Below are 19,592 nucleotides of genomic sequence, written 5' to 3'. Positions count from 1 at the left end.
ATCTGCAATGGTTCAAATTACCAGGTCTCCTCCCCCCACTGAGAGCACAATGAAGCAGCAGGGGATTGGGGTGGGGGAAGGGAGGGGAAAGTCTCTGGGGTCCATATTAGGGCAGTCCTGGCTTTCACAAGCAGGTAACTCTCCCCAACCTTGGAGACTAAACTTGATTGCAGGCACAACAGTACGAAATCTTCAAAGATCAGATCCCCTCCCCCGCCTGTTCTATTCTCCATTGCTCCCTCCTTCCCCCAACCCCCTTTCCTTTCCCTGAGGCAGCCTTTCGTGGGACAGCCCCTCTCTCATTCAATTCCTTTCACACAGATGCTGCCCCTAGCCTCCAGTGACAGTAATTTATTGGTCACTGAGTTGAGAGCAGGGCTGTGCTGGGGCTCAGAACCCATGGCTGCTTCATAGGGGAACAATGCATTGGTGCTGTAGGGCTTGTTGGCAGGTGGCAGCTGCCTACCTCTTCCTCAGGTTGTTCAGAAGGCACCAACAAGGCAGGTAGAGGAGACAGAAAGGATCACAAGCTGCTCCCCAGGGCTGCCTCCCACTGGCTCTGCTCAAGTGAAATGAATCTCCTGCTCTTGCAGGACGTTTTTCAGGGGCCCTGGTTCCAAGCTTCCAGCCTAATGTTTCTCAGCCAAATCTGCAAAACATTTGTCCTTTATCCGAAACTCTCACTTCCTGTGATGACGTTGTGTTTGTTGTGAGTTGGCCTGGTGTGCCTTTCCTTCCCATCTGCCTCTGCAGCTGCGTTGCCATGGTGGGAAGTGGTAGCTATCGAAGCTGACGGTTCCAATGACCTACTTCTTTTTGAATTTATTTCCTTGTGTTATGTATCACAGCCCCTCCCCTCTGCAACTACAGGCTCAGCAGCCATTGCAGGTCCATGCTAGGCCTCTGTACCCTCTCTGCAACTGGGTCTTTGACTTTCTCATCGGAAGACCACAGTCAGTCCTCACTAATTATCAACACAGGTGCATTCCAAGAAAGTATGGTTAGCCTGCTGCTCTACTCATTATACACACATGACTGTGGCCAGGCATAATTACAATACCTATCTACATATATGCCGATGACACCAGAGTTGTCGGCAAAATCACAAACGGCAATGAGGAGGTGTACAGGAGGGAGATAGGTCAACTTTTTGAATGGTGTATCGACAACAACCTTGCACTCAATGTCAGCAAAACCAAGGAAATCATTGTGGACTTCAGAAGGAAGTCAGGGGAACACGACCCAATCCTCATCGAGAGCTCAGTAGTGGAGAGGGTCAAGAAATTCAAATTCCTGGGTATCAATGTCTCCAAGGATCTGTCCTGGAGACTCCATGGTGATGCAATCACAAAGAAGGCTCTCCAGCAGCTATACTTTGGGAGGTGCTTGAGGAGATTTAGTATGTCACCGAATCTCTCGAAATCTCCTAGAGGTGTACCGTGGAAAGCATTCTGGCTGGTTGCATCACTGTCTGGTATGGAAGTACCAAATCTCAGGTAAGAAAAACTCCAGAGTGTTGTTAACTCGGCCTGTGACATCACAGGCACCAGACTCTGCTCCATTGAAGATATGCACATAGACAGTCATCTTAAAAAAGCAGCTTCTATCTTCAAAGTCCCCCACCACCCAAGCCATACCCTCTTCACTCTGCTACCATCGGAGGTACAGGAGCCTAAAGACGAGCACTTAGCGGCACAAGGACAGCTTCTTCCCCGATGCCATCAGATTCCTGAATAATCAATGAACCAAAGACACTGCTTTACTTTTTGTGCACTATTATTTTAATTTTTTAATTTATATTAATGTTGTAAGATGGTTATAATATGAATGTTTGGACTATGACGCTGCCACAAAATATTGAATTTCATGACTTGTTCATGGCAATAAATCCTAATTCTGATTCTGCTGAAGATGTAAAGCAAGTCAAGCAGTGTTGGCCAAGGGAGAATGCAGCTCACGATTCAATGTCCGGATTGTCTCCTAGGTGCATGTGGAGAGGGTGATTCCAGTTGTTCCAGAACTGAGGCAAGGAGACTCTTTCAAATTGTCTTCCTCCAATGGAGATGGAAGCAGAATCTCTAAGTATTTTAAGTCTCTAAGTAAATCCAATAAAAACCAAAGCACTCAGGAGGTATGGTAAAAAGGAACAGGGTTTCAGTTTAGAGACCTTTGATAGACCCTTGTTGAGCAAGGAGGTCGTCAGCAGAGGAAGCTCTGCTAGTTGTCATTCGATGTCCATTCATCACAGATGGTTTGACACCCAGTGTGAGATAGTGGAAGGTGGCAGGCAAGGTCAAGAGCCAGCTCTGCCCACTCTGGGTCACAGGCTATGCTTTCACTGAACCCATTACTGCCACACTGACGTTTCAGGGCAGTTTTACCTTAGACTTTGCAGTTTAATTTTAACATGCCAGATGCTGCATCTGATGCATGCCAGCGATACAGTATACAGACAACAGATTTCACTCACACAGACCATAGAGAAGAAGACACAAGTCCTCCAGGTAATTCTTCTAATGGATCACAGTTAAATTCTACAGTAACACAATTCTCCTTGAAGGGGCTCAAGCTCAAAACGTTGATTATGCTTCTTTACCTTTGTTATATAAAGTTCACTGTTGGACCTGCTGAGTTTCTCCAGCGTTGTGTTTTTATTACTATCGGAATCTCCTCGGCCTCTTGCTTTCAACTGCAATCTCCTGAAGTTTGGTGTCAAACTGACTGTGATAAGAGGCGCTAACCTCAGCAGGGTCCTTGACTGGACAATGAGTTCTGTCAGCAGGCATCTCCAACATCTCATGTCAGTAAACACTACACTGCAGAGGATTTGCGAAACACCTGTCCTCAGGTTCGCCTGGACTGAACCAGTGCTGTGCAGCTGATGACAGCAGCTTGTTCACACCTCTGAATGCAGTACTAATTGTTTTGTATCCATTTAGAGTTGCCTTCTTGAACATTTCATTCCACTTTTACATCCAAAATTATTTCTCCCTTAACCTTTCCCTGTACACAATTTTGCTGCCTGAATCCTGAAGACTGATCATCTCTAAAAGCTCAAAGTTGTTACCCTGAAAGGTCATCACGCTGTCAGCTCTCCTGTACGTCAGTGAATGGAGTGGTCAGGCCTCAATCAGACAGCCTTCCTCAGCTCTCCATTTTACTAATGGATAATTTCATTACCGTGCATACTGTATAAAAGTTGACCCCGCCCAGCCATCAAAACTCCTGACACCTCAAACGATGCAGGTACTTACTGCAGTCAAAAGTAGTAGGCAGGTAAGAATTGACCCCCTCAATTTAAAGTTTAAAAACAGTCTGAAAAACTTGAGTTTTACATGAGTATATACGGTATTTATTTGATACATTGTTCATTTTAATCCAGATACATGTTTGGTCGTCAAAGGGTTAATCCAGATTCATGTGTGGTTATCAAAGGGTTACAGCAGTCTGGCACTCACAGGGTTTGTTTGCAGATGCAGATTAGTCTACAAAATATGTTCCAATCAGAATTAAAAAGGTTTGGAAGCTGGGATAAAAGGGATTAGTTTTCTGGGTGTTTCTGTGCAGCACTGAAAAACATCAGTTAACCTTATTATCGACAGTTCTGGACTTTGTTTACAGACACTGAGAATAATTCAGCATCAAATGACAGCATTCGATTGACTTTGCATTGTGGATTTTGCGCAGCTGTGTCATTTAATAGAAGTGAACCTATTTGAGTTGCTTGATGAGGGCAGTCTTTTGCTGAAAAGCTGTCCAGCTGAAGAAATGAAGACCCACTGCCCAGGAAAATGCTCACTGGTTGGTGTGCTGGCACTCTCTGGATGTGCAAGCACTCAGACTCAACATACTCACAGCCCACAAAGACGCTGGAGTCCGTTCAATTCAGGGGCAGCAATGGTCCCAATGAACTCAGCTGCTGTCATTGAGAATTATTATTCATATTGTGGGTGGCACGGTTAATGTAGCAGTTACAGCAGCAGGGACCCAGACCGGCATTCGAATCTGCCGCTATCTGTACGAGTTTTTATGTTCTCCCAGTGTCTGTGTGGGTTTCCTCCAGGTGCTCTGGTTCCTCCCACCCTTCAAAACATACAGGGTCTTGGTTAATTTGGGTAAAAGTACACAGAAATGCTGGAGGAACTCAGCCAGTCTTGCAAAGTCCATTGGAGATAAAGATATATTACCGACGTTTCGGGCCTGAGCCCTCCTTCAAGGAATAAGCAAAGAATAAGTATTTTGATGTGTTTTTAGTGCAATCCTAGCATCTACAGACTTTCGTGTTTCATTCAGTTAATTGGGATAATTGGGTGGCACGGGCTCATGGGCCGGAAGGGCCTATTACCGTGCAGTATGTCTAAATTTCAAAAATCAATAAAAATAAATATTGAAATACTGTTCTATGTTATACCCGAGTTCCAGCTCCCTTGTTTCCCAGCTGTGAGAACTTCAGGGAGGTCTGAAGGGTGACATGTGGGTGAAACAAGAGCTAAGATGTTGATCCAGCCATAATCTTCTCAGCTAAGATGACAAATGTAAAAACATCTCTCATTCAAATGGTCTGCACACTGTCACTATCTCCCTTCCCGTTTGCAAAGGCTGCTTGGAGCTGCTTCCTCCCCCATTGGGATGTCAGGGCACCTTCTGCATGATGTGGACATGTGGGAAAGGGAAGCCACAGGCACTGGCAGACAGCACCCTGCCTGCTCTGGTCCCTCAGCTCTCCAGCTGTCACACCAAGACAGACACATTGCAGATGGGCAGTCTCCTCTACACGCCTCCAGAGCCGGTTGATAGCAGGCTACAGTTACACTATTGTCCATAAACCTCACACGATTATTAAAGCCTCTGCTCCAGATCAGGTTCCAAGAGCCTGTTGCTGTCTTATTAATCACTGATTCCTTTTGTTGCTTCATGAATCATTTACGTTAGTATGTAATTTCTCTCACTCTTCAAGCTGTTGAATCTTTTTCCGGACATACTGTATTAGTTGCATTGTAGAACTGATTAAATTTGAAAAGTAAATGATGCTGATGTTACAATAATGTCTCCTTAAGGCTAGAATCTATTTACTGACTTTCACACATAACATATCTGAAGGTGCATTAAAAGATGTAATATTATGCTGGATATTAAAGGAGAGACTCAGAATACGAGGGTCTTTATAAATTAAGTGACCTACCGCTGGCTTATAACAGACGTAACTTTGTTTTCATCTGCATATCATTGGGGCTTGATCTGTCTTGGAGTGAAACAAACATCTCAAGTGAAGTCAAGTAAAACACAAAAATCTGTAGGCACTGTGGCTGAAGTAAAAACACACAATGTTGGAGAAACTCAGCAGATTAAACAGTGTCCTTTATATAGCAAAGATAAAAAATACATAACTGACATTTCGGGCTTGAGCCTTTCATTAAGGTATGGATAAGTGTCGGCAGGCGTCTGAGTAAAAGAGTAAGGGGGGTGTGGCCACAAAGGCAGGAGGTGACAGATGGAAAAGGGAGGATGGGGACAGCAGTGATCAAGGGGAAGGGAGGGAGGAGATCTGGAAAGGGGATGGGAAGGGGAAGAGGAGAGCAGGTTAGCAGAAATCGGAAAAGTTGATGTTGATGCCATCTGGCTGGAGAGTGCCCAGATGGAAAATAAAGTGTTATTCCTCAAATTTGGGAGTGGTCTTGGAGGGATAGTACATAAGGCCACTTAGATAGTACATAAGGTGTAGGGGAGTAAGGTAACGAGTAGTGAGGTGGGTGATTATGTGGGATCCAGCAGTGAGGTTGGGCCTATTGTTGAAGTCTATATTGGGAGACATGTGGATGAAGTCAGTGTGGGAAGCTGTGGCCCGAGATGGCATCAGCATTGGGATCTCCTGCAGAGTTAATGCTGGAGTTGGCGGTCAAAGCAACAGGGGCTGTTGGGTCAGCAGCTGTAGCCATGGTCTGGGCCAGCGGCTATAGTGTCAGGAACTCCGGTTAGTCGGCGGATAGGGATAAGGCTGGAATTGGTGGCCATGGTGTCGGATGCATCATTGGGTCGGTGACCAGAGTCAATGTTCATGTCGGTGGCCATGGCATTAGGATCTCCATTAGGTTGGCGGCTGGGGTCAATGTTTATTGGGTTGGTTGCCTGGGTCAGTGTTCGTTTCAACAGCGTGGAGTCGGAAGCTCTGTCAGATTGACGGCTGGGGAGAGGGCTGGAGTTGGCAGCTGCGGTGTTGGGAGATCTGCTGGGTCGGGGCCAATGTTCAAATTGGCAGCTGAAGCATTGGGAGCTCCGTTGGGTCAGCAGCAGGGGCCAGTGTTTATGTTGGTAGGCAAAACGTCAGGAGCTCCGTTGGGTCAATGGCCAGGGCTGTGTTCAAGTTGGTAGCTGTGGTGTCGGGAGCTCCATTGGGTCAGTGGGAAAGGCCAGTGTACGGGTCAGCAGCTGAAGCATCGGGAGCTCAACTGGGATGGCAACTAGGTCCTGGGCTGGAGTTAGCGGCTGAAGCTGAGGATCTGGCGGGCTGGTGGACGTGATACCAGTTGGAGGGAGCGGAAGCATAGAGAGATCTGGAGGGCAGGAGACCAGGGCCAAGAAGGGGACCCACGTTGAGAATTTCAGAAGCCGTAGTCTCTAGAGAGTGAAGCTTGATGGATTGCACAAGTACAACCTGATGGTGCAGCGTTCTCCAGTCCTCGGTGCAAAATATGCAGATACACAAACAGACATAACACACATACAGACAAAAATACACAGGACAAGTATTCTTCCATGCAAACAAATAAATAATGTTTTGTAAATATGAGAGTCTTGAATGGTTAGTGAGAGCTGTTCCTTTGGTCCGTCAGCATTCTCACTGCCCATGGGAAGAAGTCGTTCCTCAGCCTGGTGGTGCTGGCTCTGATCCTCGGTATCTCTTCCCTTACTAGAGCTGTTGAAATATACTGTGTGCAGGGCGTAAGTGGTCCTCTACAATTTTGTGAGCCCTCTTCAGACAACAATCCCGGTACATCCTGTCGATGGTGGGGAGCGCGATGTGGGAATATGACTGGGCATGCTGCCTCTGAGTCCCACCGACTTTCTGGAATACCTGTGTCAGACCCGAAACTAGATGAAGATATGGAAACAGAAGTAGATATTGTCCTTTCTTCCAATGATTGTAAATAGCTATTTTAGTAGTGAATGGGTAGCTGTTGTGCTAAATCACCATAAAGCTTTTGTGATTTATCTTGCTTCTGGGATTGTAAAGGGAAGAAACTCACATTCACAGCAAATTCCCTTTGATCTTCCTCTGCTCAGGTGGCTAAGAGGTTGTGAAGCTGAGGAAATGACTGATGGATTTATGACCAGAACAGTCCACAATGGTTCCCAAATCTCTTGCCCATAACCACTCCTCATAGACAGTCCAGCTGGGGTTGATCTCCTCCATATCAGGAAAGCACAGCCCTGTGTGAGCAGTTGAAAGACTAAATCAGCTCCCAGGTTTTCTCCTCACCCTTGCCCTGCCCCATCCCTGGAAGAACCCATGGCCTCCTTCCTGTCCTCATCATTTACTCAGTGCCCACAGAACCAGAAAGAGCATAAGTCAGCTGTAATGCTGACAGACTCCTGAGAAATTGGCTTGGTGTTACCAGCATTCCCAACTTAGGGCATTAATCAACTGCAGCTTTCAATCCTATCAACATAAATTGGAATGGATTTAATTTGTCAGATAAATATAACATTTGTTGTTTGGGGTTTTTTAACCTTCTTGGTAGCAGGCTTGGAGAAAGGTTGTTCACCTGAATAACATTTGTACCTTTGCATAAATTAACACTGTGCTCCTGACTGCCCCTCATTTCCCCCCTCCAACCCCACCCTCACACTGTCCTACCCCATTTCCCTCCACCTTTGTCCAAAGTCCCATCTGTTCAGCCTGGCCTCACCCTCCATTCATATTGAGATGCCTTTAGCAAAGATTGCCAGGAGGGAGAATTCTTCTGGGTTCCGCCTCTCAGACCAGAATTCCGAATATTACAAGGGATGTAGATGAGATAGATATGGCCAGGAGACCAAAACTAGAGGTCACAGGCTAAGGTGAGTGGCGAACGATTTGGAGACTCTCTAAATATTTTTGACAGATGGTGGTGAACATCTGGAGTGAGCTGCCAGATGATATGGTGGCGGCAGCTATAATATCAATGGATAAAAGGTAAATCGAGTGATGCTATCTCCAAGACCCAAAGACAACAGGCACAATATACATTTCTAATGATCATATAATATTTTGTTTGATATCAGAAGTTTGTTCTCACAAAACAAAACACTGCAAGAGCAGTAAATCTGAAATAGAAACACAAAGTTCTGGAAGGACTCAGCAGTTGGGCAGCATCTGAGGAGGAGGAAGCAGAGTGATGACTACATCCATGTCTCTGATGGGAGGTCAGGAAGCTGTTTCTCCCTCTATGGATGCTGAGACCACATCTGGAACATGATCAGCAAAATATAGGAAAGACATGATCACCCTGGAGATAAGTGTTGAGGAGATTGACCAGGATGTTGCTGGCATGGAGTACTGTCAGAATACATTATCAACAGAGCTCACCAACAACTCTGGAGACCTTGCTTGGGTGGGATTTGGGAAAAATCTTTGGTAGATTTCCTGCATACTTGGAGTCACATCACTGCCCTCAAGACGGTTGTGGTAGGGATGAGACAGTAGTTTACCCTTTGTGAATTGCGTGTTTGTCAGGGGTATGTGGCAAAGAATGCAAAGGTATTGACTACATTTGCTCATCCCTTCTGTCAGCCATCATTCTGTCCATCTGATTTTTAATTCATAAATTGTAACAATACTGAGTGGTAGAAGCTGATTCTGGCCATTGAAATCCATGCCGCCTAATTACACCCCCACTTAACCGTCCAACCTAAGGTTTTGGAGGGCAGGAGGAAACCAGAGCACCTGGAGAAAATCCACACAGGTTAAGGAGAGAAAATACACACTCCTTGCCCTGTGAAGGTTTGTTCCTGCCCTTCAGTCTGCTTACCTCCCTCAATGACACCACACAGACACACAGACCTTGGCTGGGCTGGCATTCCTGAGGATCATTTATACTCAGAATTCTCAAGGATGCATCAAGCAACAGCGTTAACTCAATGTGATTATTTTTTCCTTCTATCAGGTGGAGTGTGAGCCACATTGCGTCTTGCAGAAATGTCACTAAGTTGCTTGTTTATTCCATGGCTATTGCCTCTTACTGTGGCGAAGTGAGGCCTGCCTAATGAGAACATCTCTCTGTGCAACAGATCAGGTCACGTAGTGCTTGAAAATTCCAATCAAATCACAAGTCAATCTTCTTTGTTTGGGAGTCTCAGACAAATTAATATCAAATAACCCATTCGAGGATCTAATTTCAGTAGAAGAATAACGTGATGCTTTCCAGGGATGCAAAAATGCAGTGCTGACTTAGGTCCCAACAGCTCAATCACCCAGTCAATATGGTTTGAGCTCCTACAGTGGGATGTTGCCACTCCAGATCCTGCATGGTTTCAAGCTCAGACCCACCATCTGACACAGAGGATCCCTCTGGATGCTCCACTCTAGGTGTGGAGTGTGTTTAACTGTACCCAACGTGTCCATCATGAGCAAGGTCAGTACTTGGAAAACTCTGTTCCAAGATTTGAAGGGTAATTGAGTTGATAACTTTGTATGTTTTCCAGGTGGTGTATTGACCAAACCTCGCTCAATGTCCTATAATTTTGAGATTTCAGAACACCAATGACCAGTTTTAGGTTTGCAATTTCTCATCACCTCTCACTGGTATTGTACTGGAGAAACACAGTACCACCCTGATACTTTCTATAAAAACATAATCTGAATAGAAAGAGAAAGCTTTTCAAGAATCTTCCATGATCATTGATTGCCAATTCCAGATTGAATTTAGAAGCAGGGAGATTCTGCTGCAACTGTATAAGGTACTAGTGAGACTGCATCAGTAGTTACTGCGTGCAGTTCTGGGCACCTTTCTTGGAAAAGAATGTACTGGCTTTGGACATGGTTCAGAGGAAGTTCCCCAGGTTGATTCTAGAGATGAGGGGGATGGTCTATGAGGAGAGATTAAGTCAAATGGGATGATTCTCAGAGAATTGAGAAGGAAGAGAGGGGATCTTATAGAAACTTGTAATTATGAATGAGATCGACAAGATAGAGGCAGGAAAGTTGTTTCCACAGATAGATGAACTAGAACTCAGGGACACAGCCCCAATTTTCAGGGGAGTAGATTTAGGGTGGAAATGAGGAGAACTGCCTCTCCCTAAGAGTGATGAATCTATGGAATTCTCTGCTTAACAAAGCAGTAGAGGATCATTAAATGTATTTAAGATAGAGTTAGACATATTTTTGCTTAGCAGGAATATTAATGTTATGGGGAAAAGGCAGGTAAGTGGATGAGTTCATAGCCAGATCTCCCCATGTCTGCATGTGTTTCCTCCGGGAGCTCTGCTTTCCTCCTGACCTTCAAAAATATGTACTTGGGGTTGTAGGTCAATTGGGTGTAATTGGGTGGCACGGGCTCATGAGCTGAAAGGGCCTGTTACTGCTGTATGTCTAAATTTAATGGCAGAGCAGGCTCGACAAGCCAAATGACCAACTCCTGTTTCTGTTTCTTATCTCAGTGAATCTCCTCTGCACTCTCTCTAGAATCCTTACATCCAGACCAATCTAACCAAACTTTTATAATTCAAATTAAGTCAAGTTTATTGTCTTCTGATTGCACAAGTACAACACGATGAAACAGCATTCTCCGGTCCTCATACAGACACACAACCAGATATAACACACAAATAGACAAACAATACATAAATAAATAAATATTGTTTTGTACAAATGGGTGTCTCAGATGGTAAGTGTGAACAGTTCCTTTGGTTGTTTTGCATTCTCACTACCCGTGGGAAGAAGCTGTTCCTCAGCCTGGTGGCTCTGATATGCCTGTATCTCTTACTGATGTGAGTAGCTGAAAGATGCTATCTTCAGGGTGGAAGGGTCCTCAATGGTTTTGTGCACCCTATTCAGACAGCGATCCTGCTAGATCATTTTGATGGGGGGGGGGTGGGTGGAGGGAAACTCCAGTGACCCTCTTTGCCACTCTTATGGTCATGTGGATTGACCTCTGATTCAATTCTTTGCAGCAAACATACCAACCACACTGTGATGCAGCCAGACTGAATGCTCTTGATAGAGCTCCTGTAGAAGGATAACATAATGGTGGCCAGTACCCTTGCCTGCTTCAGTCTTCTCAGGAAGTGCAGTCACTGTTGCAACCTCCTGACTCCTTCAAGCTCTCTGGTCTTGTACTCTGACCCCTTGGTTCATCAATTTTCCATGAGACTCCGCCATTCATGGTGTACTCCTTGACTTCACCTCATATTGATCAGCATTTCTCAGCCCATTTTACCAGCACACAGGCATCACCCCACACCCTCTGACTGCCCTCCACACTATCCATGAGTCAGCCAATTGTTGAGTTATCTGTAGACTTGCTCTTTGTGCCTCTCACACCCACACCATTCATGTATGTAACAAACAGCTGTAGCCAATGGAAGGAATTTTGAGTGCAGATTTCCCAAAGTGCCTCTCTAGCAAGTGCATAAAAAACAATGCCAATCAGAGATTAACTTGGAAATATAGTAATTCAAAATTTAAATTTTATATTTTAAAATTCTCTAAGCACTGAAAGAGTGTTTGAACAATCATTGAACTCCACAAAGTGGGCAATGGTTTCATGTCTCTGCCACATGTCACACTGACCACAAGTCAAATTGCATCACCCCCGTCCGTGCTCTGCTATCAGGTTTATTTTATGATTTTTCAGTTGGCTTACGTAGGTCAGCACAACATTGTGGGCCAAAGGGCCTGTACTGTTCTGTAATGTTTTATGTTCAAATGCTACTAGCGGAGAAAAGGCTTTGTCTCACTGGGAACAGATAAATAGGGTGTGTATTATTAATTACTGCTCTTGTTAATCTGACCATTCATTTTCTCATGAAACTGGTCTCTGTGAGCACAAAGCAAGGGTCAAGAGTGGGCCGAGCTCAGGGTCTTCCCATCTCCAACAGCACTTGTTTCTATTAAAAGAAAAGCTTTAAGGAAGACAACCCTCGGTTTGCCCCAAGATTCGACTTGCGTGGTGGATGGTGTCAGTCCCTGCAGCTAAGAGAGGGGTGAGGACAAGGAGAAAATCTGGGGACTTTCAGGACTTCTGAAGAGATGTACCTCTCTGGAATGACATTGCCAATTACTTTTTGTCTATGTACTTTTACTGGATAGTCATATCAAGAAACAATAGAATAGTTTTGTATCATTTTTATCTACTACCACAAATCACTTCTGTAATTTCCCCATTTTAAATTTGAAAATACCATGTTTCAAATGAATAATTTCAGCTTCATGTTTTGAAATTAAATGAAAGACTTTCAGAAAATCTGCTCCAGGGAATTTATCGCACAACCAGCTGATTTAAAACAGGTAGCAAGTGGCGGTTGTCGCAAGCAATTGACTGCAGGGTTTCAGTTAACACATGGTAACTTACAGCTAGGCCAGTGAAGGCAGACTCAGACACTCTCCTGGCACAAATTGTTCAGATAGCAGGAGGAAGTTTACCACAGCAACCTCTGCAGAGAGTGAGTGAGGTATGTGAGGAGAGGATCTCAGGGAGCTAGAAGCAGAGGCAGAGAACACAGGACAAGTGTAAAGCCTAGCGCGGATGACTGAAGGAAGTACAGATAAGCTGGCAGCTGGAGGGTTGGAGGGAGAGGGAAGTGATTGGAATGAGAAGGAGAGAGGGAATAGCAGAGGAAAGAAGCAAATAAATGAAGAAATGAGGGAGAGGAAGAGAGGAATTGAAGGAGTGTGAGAGGTGAGGAAGTGAGAGGGCAAAGGAGTTGATTTTGGGAGAGGAGTGATGGAGCGAGGGTGTGGATTGGTATTAGGGAGTGGAGTGAGGGAGAGAGGGTGTGGAGTGGTATTAGGGAGTGGAGTGAGGGAGAGAGGGTGTGGAGTGGTATTAGGGAGTGGAGTGAGGGAGAGAGGGTGTGGAGTGGTATTAGGGAGAGGAATGATGGAGTGAGGGTGTGGAGTGGTATTAGGGAGTGGAGTGATGGAGAGAGGGTGTGGAGTGGTATTAGGGAGTGGAGTGAGGGAGAGAGGGTGTGGAGTGGTATTAGGGAGTGGAGTGAGGGAGAGAGGGAGTGGAGTGGTATTAGGGAGTGGAGTGAGGGAGAAAGGGTGTGGAGGAGCCTCCCTTTTCACCAATTGCTAACGATGAAGCAAATATTAGTGAAGAATGAAGTCATTTTATTTTTAAATCTCAGATAAATTAGAATCGTTTAGCATCGATTACTGCGGAACTTTGGTTCTACAACGTTTAGCAATGGGAGCTAAGTGTTGCTGAAAACGAGCTATAACACCAAAATTGCTAGACTGCCTGCTCTTGTAGCCTTTCACAGAGACCATTCACGAAGCTGCCAGCATTTGCTATGTCTCTGGGATCCCCTGCATTCCTGGTAAAAGAATAACAAACAATGACAGGTAGCGAACTCTCCAGCCTTTGGTTCATTTGAATTTTTTTGGAGGAAACATCACAGTAATGACATGACTCAACCAAAATCAACCTGTCTGGTCTTGTCACAATCCAAGGTCCAACTTTCAAATGCAATTAATCAAACGTCTGGTTCATACGGGGAGCTTCATTAAAAATCTGGTAATACTCATTTCTGTCTAGGCTGTTTCACCTGCCTTGTGTTCTCCTGAATGTTCTAACTCACCACCTTCAGCATCCCTGACTGTGCAACTTGCATTTTTGAGTACAAATATTCATTAATTTGTCTCTAAAATGTCCCAACACTGGCAAGCTAGTTCGCCCTCTTCCTGCCTTAACCAGGATTTCCCAGTCCTCCACCTCCATTCCATGCCCAGGGAACAGCGGTAGGAGGTGAGACAAGAATCAGCAACTTCCATACCTGGAGCCCCAGCCTGTCCCATTTCCGGACAAGACTCCTTAAGTCATTCCTTCCTGGCCAATTGCACTGCAGATTTGGAAAGAGAATAAAAACATTGAGTTTTTTTTTCAGTGGGAAAAATCTCCAGCCTCTTTCTTGCGATAAGATCTCACTGGCATCAACATGAAGTATGCTCACGTTCTCATGCTTTCCCTGATGTGACCATGCAACATGCCAAAAACATGAATGTGTGTCACCAAAAAAATGTTCAAAACTAAAACCTTAAGAGGGGAATGAGTTTGGGTGAGACAAGAGCAAAATGACATGGGTTAAAGGTGAAATGTTTAAGGGGAATATTAGAAGGAACATCTTCACTCAGAGGGTGGTGAGAGTTGACAGCAGAGGGATGGATATAGGGTCTGATTTTGACATTTAAGAAGAGATTGAATAGGTACATGAATGGGAGGGGGATTGGAGGCTGATGGAACTAGGCAGAATAAATAGTCTAACACCAATTAGATGGACTGTGCCATAGTGCTCTATGGGTCCCTCACACTGACTACAAGTGCCAGGTAAGGTGGATCAGGTTCAGGTTTGTAATGAGCAGGTCACCTCGGGCTCTGATTGGCTGAGGGCCATGTTGGGTTCAGATTGGCTGCGGTTGAATTTTAACATGGAACAATGCCGCTCAGGAGCAGACCCTTCGACCTCCGTACCTGTGCCAAATGTGAAGTGCAAAATCAAACGAAACTCTGCTGCTACATCTGATAGATATTCTTCCATCTCCTTCATCTTCATGTGTCTATCCACGAGCCTGCTTCCACCACTACCCCTGGGAGCCCGTTCCAGGCCCCCACCACTCTCTGTGGAGAATACCTACCCCTCACATCCACTTTAAACTTTCTCCCCTCACCTAAAACTTCTGTTCAGATCCTGGAAGGTAGTCACATCTGCCTTGTATTTACTGCTAGGGATTGAACGGAGAACATAGAACATTACAGCACAGTACAGGCCTGTCAGCCCACCATGATATGCTTAAATATATACCTAAAAAAAATGAAACCCTCCATGAATTTATTATAAATTCCTGGGCATCTGGCTGAGAACCCATTGAATATTTAGGCAGCTGATGATAGAGCAGCAGTTAAAGGGTTTTGTTGAATAATCCAATCTTCATTCAAGGAATGAGAATAGTTTAGGAAACCCATTTATCCTGCTTGTTTTTAAGTGTAAATAAGATGCAGCTGATGACAGAGAGAGTCATGAATATTGGGGCAAGGATTGAATTCCTACCTTCCACTGTCAGATTTCAGAACGGACAATGAATCACAGACACCACTTTCTGTTCTTTTAAACTAATTTGCTTATTTTTTTAAAAATTAATTTATCGCAAAATTGCACTTGTAAAACAAATTTCATGACATGTTCTTGACAATAGATTCTGATTCTGGTTTTTATGAAATGTTTTCAGACTAAATGTTTGAAGATCTTTATCTTCCCTATGATAGAAGTGCCAGACTGGTATCAACAGTGTGATAGAAAATCAAATTTACAACTCTGGTTCTTCAATTAAAGAGTATTTACCATCCGGGATTGACAAGATCCCAATCCAAAATAAGATTGTATTCACAGGAAAGTAAACTCCTTAAACTCATCATGACAAAATGAATGTTTTTAAAGTGTCTTCTTCTCATTGTGTTATTGTCTTGCCTTGTTCTCTGGTGTGTTAACACTCTCAGTGCAAATACTAAATCTGAGGCCATAAACTAACCAGACCATAGCCCCTACACAAATGTGCTGGAGAAAGTCAGCAGGTCATGCCGCTTCTGACTTTCTCCAGTACATTTGTGCACTTGACCCTAACTTCTGGAAACTTCTTTTCGAATCAGAATCAGGCTTATTATCATGAACATGTTACGAAATTCATTGCTTTGCGGCAACATTACAGGTACAAAATATCCTATAAAATAAGATTTGAAAAATAAATAAATTAGTGCAAAAATAAGAGAAAATGAGGTAGTGTATATGGCTCATTGTCTATTCAGAAATTTGATGGTGGAGGGTAAGTACCATTGGGTGTTCGTCTTCAGGCTCCTGTACCTCCTTCATGTTGGTAGCAGTATGAAGAGGGCATGGCCTGGATGGTGGGGGTCCTTGAGAATAGAGTCTGCTTTCTTAAGACTCCACCTCTTGTGAATGTTTAAGACCCTGGGCCCTGCTGGCAGAGGGGCTCTTGGTTTCGAGATACTTGAGGGCATGGTGCAGCAGTGGTTTCCAGTGTAGTCTGGGTAGCAGATGAATGATCAATGGTAATGGTGACACCACATCTCAGATAAATGTCTGAGCTCTTTGGAAACTTCCTCAACATCAAGGTAAATGACCTGGATGAAGCAACAGATGGATGGGTCAGTAAGTTTTCCGATGATATGGTTGGAGGCTATGGTAGGTTACAAATGGATATAAACAGGATGCAGAGTTGGGTGGAAAAGTGACAGATGGAGATTAGCTGGTAAAGTGTGAGGTGATGCATTTTTGAAGGTCAAAATCCATATATCTCTCAAGGTTGTCGCAGGGAGGGAGTGTGGCGTGATGGCGTAGGAGAGAGATGTGAGTAGTCATCTCTCCTGACAGATTTGTGAAAAATCCGCTTTGAAATGCACTTTTAAATATATACATTTTAATAGTGTATTATTGGAACAACCTGAAATAATTATGAAAAAATCTAGGGCTCAAGCAATGAAAAAAAATATTTTAAAGCAAGCGTTGAGCTTGGAAGAGGTGAGGCCTACCTCAGAGTTGGATCCAGGTGACTCAGGTAATATTCCTCCTTGCTCCCAGCGATGACAGCTGGCTACTCCAAGGATAACGCCAGCACCTGTCCCGGGCAAGGTGGCGCTGACATGAAGCGACATTCTTCGACAGAAGCTGAAGAGTCTTCATGCATGCGCACAATTCCTAGTATTTTTCTCCTGGGGGGTGGCTGGTGCTTGCTGGTCCAGTGAGTCTGGATCAGTGGAGGATCGGTCTAAGACCCGAGGGGCGGGGGGAAATAAAAAAGTAATGGTGGTGGAAGCAAAATAACCGGGAGCAGGAGCAATGGAAGAATCTCAAGAGTCATGTGCAGAAGAAGAATTGCAATTTAGTGAACAAGAAGAAATGCAAGAAAAACCTGTTGCAGCTCAGGGTAGGCATTTACCTAAACGTAAAGAATATTTTGAGCAACAATTCCAAGCAATCTCTCAGCAGATTTCTTTGGATTTTACATCTGTTAATAATAAGCTTTCAAATGTGATGGAGGACATTGCAACTGTTAAAGCTGATGTTGCAAAATATGCAAAGGTTGTTGATAAAGTACAAGAGAAAGTTAATAAGCTGGAAGATTGTATTCATGATATTGATCAGTGTTAACAAAAGTTGAATACTTTTGATAATTCTTTTTCTGGATGGAGGATAGATAAAAGTGATTTACTGAAGAAAATTGACTCATCAGAGCTGGAGGAATAATGTAAAGATAATGGGTCTGCCAGAAGATTTTGAAAGCTCTGAACAAGTAAAAAATTTTCAAAAATGAGTACCTGATGTCTTAGGTTCAGATTTGTTACCGAATGGATTGGAACTCAATGGAGCCCATAGAGCACTCAGAAGGAAACCTCTGCCTGGTCAACCACCTCAACTGTTTTGGTCAGGTGTTTATGGTAACAGGGTAGAGAACTGATTTTAAGATTGGCAATTCAAAATGCATGGCAACATGGAGGCCCAATGATGGTTCAGAACAGAAGAGCCTTTTTTTTATGCGGATCTTAACCAAAATATTATTAAAAGGCACAAATAATTTAATTTGGTGAAAAGAGTCCTCTGGCAGAAGGGTGACAAATTTGCTTTTAGATTCCCTTCTGTTTTAAAAGTTTTTTATGGGGAATATGAATCTCAGTTTTTCGAAGATGATGGTGATGCATTTATTTTTGCTAATTATTTGCCCGATCTTAAAAAAGGTCGATCTTCGTGCTCTCAAGGACGATGAATGGAGTTGTTAAGAAGAATGGTAAGGGGGAGGAGTCACGTGATGGAGTAGTGGCCGGACGGTGAACTCCAGCCCTCTCCAGAAAAGTCGGGAAAAACAAAGGAAAACACAAAGGCACAGAAATAAAAGTTACAGAAAAGTGAGTATAAAGGTGGAAAGAAGATGGCGACAAAAAAAGAAAAATCGAAAGCAACGGTAAGAAGAGAGGAAAAGAAGACAAAGGAGGAAAAAGGTGAAGGCCTTACCTGTCCGAAGAGGCCAGCTGCAGAGAGAGAAACCTGCTCCCTCAGGTCGGTAAATAATGGACTACAAAAATGGCTCGCAGAGCCGAGTAAAAGTGCGCAACCGCGCATGCGCGAAGTATCGCGCATGCGCGATGCGAATGGGAAAAAAAAACACACCGACGGGAGGGGGGACCAGCTGGGGAGTCGATCTCCACAGCCGGCAACGACAGCTGCAGAACACCTGCAGCAAGAAGAGACCACAGAAGACAATAGAAACAAGAAAGAAGAGTAGGAAAGAGCACCAAAGAAACAACAGATGGCCAACCCAGAGGAAGAAGAAGAGGAAGAGGAAGAGTACAGTGAAATAGAAGAAGAAAAGAAAGGCAAGGTAAAGGATATACTTGCTCTTATTAAAGGATACATGGAGTCATTTAAAGAATGGCAAACACAGGAATTTAAGGATTTAAGAAAAAGAATAAACAACACAGAAGAGAAAATAAATAAAATGGAGATGACCTTAACAGAAATGGGAAAGAAAATGGACAAGATGGAAGAGCGGGCAGTAGCAGCAGAAATGGAGGTAGAAGACTTAAAAAAGAAATTGGAGAAATCTAATAAAAAAACTAAAGAGACACAAGAACTACTAGCTCAAAAAATAGATACAATGGAAAACCATAACAGAAGAAATAACATAAAGATAGTGGGCCTTAGGGAAGATGAAGAAGGCAAGAATATGAGGGAGTTTATAAAAGAGTGGATCCCTAAGACCCTAGGATGTCCAGAACTACAGCAAGAAATGGAAATAGAAAGGGCACATAGAGTATTGGCCTCTAAACCACAACCACAACAAAAACCAAGATCTATTGTAGTAAAATTCCTAAGATATACTACAAGAGAAAAGGTACTGGAGAAGACAATGGAAAAAGTAAGAGAGGGCAACAAACCACTGGAGTATAAAGGGCAAAAAATCTTCATTTATCCAGATATAAGTTTTGAACTCCTAAAGAAGAGAAAAGAGTTCAATACAGCAAAGGTGATTTTATGGAAGAAAGGGTATAAATTTATACTAAAGCATCCAGTGGTATTGAAAATATTTATTCCAGGACAACAAAACAGACTATTCTCGGATCCAGAAGAAGCACGAAAATTTGCAGAACAATTACAAAAATAGACTGAGGGAGGAAGACGGGTAATGAGAGTTAAAATGATCACGATTGATATGTATGTGGGTAAAGACAAAAATAGACTGAGGGATGAAGACGGGTAATGAGAGTAGAAATGATCACGATTGATATGTATGCGGGTAAAGAGGTATAAGAGTGAATAGAGACAATGAGCATACATGAATGTATCTGTACTTAGAGGAAAATATAGATAGTATAGACAAGAAT

This window comes from Narcine bancroftii, chromosome 8 (genome assembly GCF_036971445.1).
Source record: "Narcine bancroftii isolate sNarBan1 chromosome 8, sNarBan1.hap1, whole genome shotgun sequence".
Lineage (NCBI taxonomy): Eukaryota > Metazoa > Chordata > Chondrichthyes > Torpediniformes > Narcinidae > Narcine > Narcine bancroftii.
The sequence above is the reverse complement of the archived record's forward strand: the minus strand, read 5'-3'. Positions refer to the sequence as shown.